This window comes from Alosa pseudoharengus, unplaced genomic scaffold (genome assembly GCF_046254945.1).
Source record: "Alosa pseudoharengus isolate Yale_2024_CS ecotype anadromous, Long Island Sound unplaced genomic scaffold, YU_APseudo_1.1 YU_APseudo_1.1_scf_23, whole genome shotgun sequence".
Classification (NCBI taxonomy): Eukaryota; Metazoa; Chordata; class Actinopteri; order Clupeiformes; family Clupeidae; genus Alosa; species Alosa pseudoharengus.
In genome coordinates, this window is record NW_027468685.1 from 21,835,830 (window position 1) to 21,841,942 (window position 6,113).

Here is a 6,113-nt window from a genome sequence, read left to right on the forward strand (position 1 = left end):
TAAACAGCTGCTCCACCTCAGTTCATACAGTCAACTATTCTAAATATTTGCACAACATTGCCTAAATCTATGCTGGAATTCTGACTCTCCCTCATATGTGCCATTCTCAATTAGAAAATTGGTGGGAATATTTGGAAAGTATCAGGTAGTTGCTTTCTTACTGGGGGGTCTAATAGGCAATCACAAATGTAAGCATTCCCATGTGTTTGTCATGGTAAAAAAATTAAATAGACATATACGTTTTCATCTGTAGCTTATTCGGTTCAAAAGCTGTAGTCAAAACCCTTTTTTCGGACAGTAGCCAGATTGGATTTGGGGATTTTGAGGGTCCACATATACCCAATCATATATTTGTGTGTTTCCCATAGCAACAATTCTTCAAAGATGAGTGGGCCAAAATTCCTCCAGCGCTGTAAAAGACTCATTGCAAGTTATCACAAACGCTTGATTGCAGTTGTTGCTGCTAAGGGTGGCCCAACCAGTTATTAGGTTTAGGGGGCAATCACCTTTTCACACAGGGCCATGTAGGTTTGGATTTTGTTTCCTCTTAATAATAACCTTCATTTAAAAACTGGATTTTGTGTTTACTTGTGTTATCTTTGACTAATATTTAAATTTATGATCTGAAACATTTAAGTGTGATAAACATGCAAAAAAATAAGAAATCAGGAAGGGTGCAAACACTTTTTCCACACCACTGTTCAAGCTGGTCTATCCATTTTCACTCACTTCTCAACTTTGCCCACAAGAGGTCGCTACTTTACCAAGGATGACAATTATGTCTATGAGGTAATTGTCATTGGTTGACTGAAACGAAGGTGGATTATTATGACCGCCGCGCAGCGAAGCGGCGGTCATATAGGTTTAGTCAGATTTTTTTTTTTTTTTTTTTTTTCGCATGCCCAAATTTCCGTCAATGAGTCACGGGACACTGAAAGACCGGGGTACACGAAACTTGGTGGGCATGTAACCCCACATGGATAGCATGGAACCATCGTTTTTCGTTTTGATCTGTAGCCCCCCCGCTGGACTGGACCCTCCGAAAGGAGGGTAGGGCAGACACAGTTTTCTGTGAATATCTCGAAAACCGTAGGGTTTAGGAGGACCATTTTTTTTTGTATGTTGATCTCAAGGGGCCATGTCAACCCATTCCATAACCACTCATTTCATGTATAGAGCCACCTAGTTAAACACAAAAAAGTAAAAATGAGGTGTTGTAATTGAAGGTATCTGTGACCTAACATAGTCAAAACTGCACGAAATTGGAAGTGTAGGATCATTATGACACCCTCTGTATGCACGCCAAATTTTGTGGAATTCCGTTCATGGGGGGCCACAAAATAAATTAATTTATGTTACTATACACCAACTGGCCTGTAGGTGGCCGGAGACAGTTTTCTGTGAATATCTCGAGAACCATAGGACCTAGGAGGTCCACCTTTTTTATGTATGTTGGTCTTAAGGGGGCATGTCAACCCATCCCATTACCACTTTCATGTATAGCGCCACCTAGTTAAAAATTAAAAAGCAAAAAATTAGGTGTTTTCATCACAATATCTCTGGCTGACAAGGTCAAAACTGCACGAAATTAAAAGTGTAGGATCATTATGACACCCTCCGAATGCATGCCAAGTTTTGTGTACTTTCGTTCATGGGGGGCCTTACAATAAAATAATTTATGTGTACATTTAGTGACGTACACCAACAAGGATTCCCGGGACACTGAAAGACCGGGGTACACAAAACTTGGTGGGCATGTACCCCCACATGGATAGCATGGAACCGTCATTTTTCGTTTTGATCTGTAGCCCCCCCGCTGGACTGGACCCCCCGAAAGGAGGGTAGGGCAGACACAGTTCTCTGTGAATATCTTGAGAACTGTAGGGCCTAGAATGACCATTTTTTTCCGTATGTTTGCCTCCAAGGGTCATGTTAACCCATTTCATGTGCACACATGTGCACAAACAGATACACACACACACACACACACATACATCATACGTATGACACATACTCACACAGTAGACATATGTACGCTTGCATGCACAGGCACATACGCAGGCACACACACAAGCACGCACACACACCCACACACACACCCACACACACACACACACTCACACACACACACACCCACACACATAACATAAACATAACACAAACAATCAAGAATTTCTCAGAATTATGAACAGGCAAGATGGAGGTGGGGTTGTATAAAATTAATTTTACAAGTATGTATGTTTTGGTACTTTGGTTGTCTAGCAGATACCAGTGAGAATTGAGTGTGGATAATGCAATTTAGTGAGACAGAATCATATAGGCCTTTCAGCGTGATTTCTTTTTGTGGAAAAAATGTGCTGGACTGGGCGGCGGTCATATTTTGTACCGCTCTGCGGTACATCTAGTTAATTGAACATGTTAACACACATTACTCTGATGTAGGGCTGGGACAACGCGTCAACGTAATCGATGACGTCGACGTAAAAAATACGTCGACGCAAAATATGAGCGTCGATTCGTCAAGCATAACGTGTGCTGCTAAATATTTTTAATTTTACACCTTCAGTGTTTTCCATACGTTGACTAATCTGTGGCTGGGCACCACGAAATAAAAACCGGCCACCACACATTGATGTTCTATGTTGTAGGCCTACTATTTAAATTAAAGATAAGATAAGATAATTTCATTGAGCTGCACTTTTTACTCAAACAGTCTTTCCTCGCCCCGCCCGATCTCTCTCGTAACGAGCCCGCTGCTCCTCCTCTGCATGTGCATTTAACAAAATATTCACGATTGTTGAAGTATTGTTGTTGCCACAAAGAAGCACTGCATAGAACACAGTGGGCTAAATTGCTATTAAATCCGCTTAGCATCGTGACCATGCTGCGCAAATTTGCAGCATTAAAACTGCTGAATTAAAGTTAAAGTAAACTCTGCTAAGGTCTTATCACAACACAGTACATTGAGGAGACTAAACTAAGTTAAGTTACAGTATGCAATCAAGCGGTATCTCAAGCTAACGTTAGAATACTGTTTGGGTGAGTTTAGCATGCTTACTTGCAGCTGCTTATTCGTTACTCATGCAGGGCTCATTTTATTGACTCTGAATGTTTGCAAAATCCCGATGTAAATGTTAAAGTGTTTTCCAAGACTCAAAAGTGCTTTTCCAAAGGAGAAGAACTAACTAGTTATGAATTGCATCCACACATCAGCAGCCTTTTAACTGTGTTAATGTTAATTGCAAGGATTCCCACATCTTAAAATGACTCTCAAAATGGCACATTAGACATACACTACTGAACTTTATTGAATGCTACCTCTGACTAAGAATGCATTACTTTGCACTTGTATAGTCTTTTATTTTGGAATCTTAAGAGCAATAAACATATATTGCAATGTTAAAGGGACACCAGGCAAGCCTGATGCTTTTTCTCTACGAAACTCCCCCCTCGCTCGGTCTGAAGCTCTTTTCCTTTTCTTTGCATCTTCTGTCAAGGGTTTTTTCGCTGCTTCTTCGCCGGCTCTGCCATTATACACACGTTTGCAACAATCGCTAGCGTTTCGTTAGCCTGCCTCTGTGCTGTGGATGCAGATAAACTGATCCTGCTTCGGTCGGCGGGTATGATACACTGAACTTGCAAGCGGGATATTCTTCCTACAGGCAGTAGGGGCGGGCGAGAGAGTCTTCATTCACCCTGTAATGAGTCATTTAACCATATACCGACTTACGAAGATGAGTAATTAACACGAAAACGTTGCCTGGTGTCCCTTTAAAGAATTCATGTTTTTTCATTCAGATGTGTAAATAAACATGTATAAGTTGCTATTAGTGAATTAATGGGGAGATAATCGATAATCGAATCGAAATCGAATCGGACTGAAAAAATGAATCGTTAGATTAATCGATGCATCGAAAAAATAATCGCTAGATTAATCGTTTAAAAAATAATCGTTTATCCCAGCCCTACTCCGATGGCTGAAACCAAAACATGAAACAACATGCTCTTTTGCTCTTCTCTACTCCACAAACTATGACCAATCCAATGAAGTGTTCAGAAAGTTTACAGGCATGTGTACATAATTATTTACAGTCATTTGTATGAATTTTATGAAACTAACCTTTCATGCAATAAAAGGTTCATTTTAGTCGACCATCATGAAAGACCAGGTTGCTTTAAAGAACAGAAGATCTCTCCACAGAAGTCTAAACATAGTATAGGCCTATGCAAAATGTGTTTTTTGCTTTTTGGGTGATTCAGTTCTGTTTAGATTTTGTAAATAGGGCACGCCACTCTATGAAAGAATACAGCCCCCCCCCCCCAAATAAATAAATAAATAAATATATTTTACATACTCCCTAAGAGCTTCTGCAATCCCCTGAGGAATATTTCTCTGATCATCTTTTACATGATTAAAATAAAGGTTGTCTTTTCTACTCTGTGTTCGTGCATGGTGTGTACTTCTTTGTCAGCTCTGATAGGTATTCAAATTAAACCCTCTTCCTGTATCCATGTATATGTGCACATGTACAGCTGAAAACCATAACATATACAAATTTACACACACATGCGTAAAAATCAAATACGTTTCTATTGAATTTGAATAATTACTTCCAGGGCTATTTTGTTGACGAGGCAGATTTCAAATGAATGAATTTGTGTGGCTTGTGCATGCATAAACACTACTACAAAAAAAAAAACATTCCATGACGAACAATGACCTTTCGAATGACCTGAATACCTCTCATTTGAATGGCCTTGTGAGGAAGCTATAACACTGACGTCTGACAAACAACTTAGTTAAACATTAGCAGGCAACATTTACAAGACAAAGTTGAGGTCTGCATCCTCCTGACATGCATTTGGCTAAACATATTTGCTGCTGTGGCACCTGCGAATCAACTACAAACAGGAAACATGAACTAAATATACCTCCTTTGTGGTGTGCTAATTTAATAATTTTAAAGCTCACTGTAAAAACAACCTCTAAATATGACTGTTCTTTAAGTTTGGTCAGGAAGGGATGTCCACATGTATAACAACTTTTGTGTGTGTGAGTGAAATTATTTAGCATCTCAAAACTCAATGACTTAATCACATAATGACGAAATTATTTATAATCTCAAAACTCAATGACTTAATCACATAATGATGAAATTATTTATAATCTCAAAACTCAATGACTTAATCTCATAATGATGCTATGGAGTCCCTGGGCCACACCCGGGGTCAAATTTCTGTCCCTGAGTAGAGACTGTGAGGGATAATGTTCTTTTCTACTCTGTGCTCGTGCATGTCAGCTGTGATAGGTATTCAAATTAAAACCTCTTCCTGTATCCATGTATATGTACACATGTGTTTTCTGTACCACTGAAAACCATAACATATACAAATTTACACACACATGCATAAAACTATCAAAGGAGTTTTTTCCCCCATAGGAACCATTGATTTCAGCCTACCTGCCAGGGGGGTGGGGGGCATGACATATTGTAAACAAAGTTTTATACATTGGAAGCACTTATGATTGTGCATGACATATCACACTGATGGTATTCACTAAGTGGCGCTACAAATATGTTGGAATGATGCGCACCTCCAAATAACCCATAAATGACAAACATTTTGTGATCTTCAGTGCAACCGTTGACAAGTTATGTTAAAAACAAGTTACGTTAAAAACGTTATGTTACCCCCCCCCCCCACACACTTGTGAGCTCATGACATGTACACGAAACCTGAAACAAATCTGATGCATGCACCCTCATGTTCATCTTAGAGAGGTCCACATGCCAACATTGATGTGTGTGGGTGAAACTGTATGCCGAGCACAAGATTCAATGACATAAGGGGGCTCTATATAGTCCATGGACCAGAGACTGTGAGGAATGATGTGTGTGCCAAATTCACTAGTTTTTGCCCATGGGAGCCATTGATTTTTACGTATCTGCTACGTGTGTGTGGGGCATAACCCCCCCCCCCCCCCCCCCCCCCATTATATAAAATCAGGACACTGAATTCATACACCAAACGTGAAACAAATCTGTTGAAACATCTGGGAATGGTAGAGTAAGACCAGTGAAACATCCATTCTATCTGTTGCCAGATAGTGG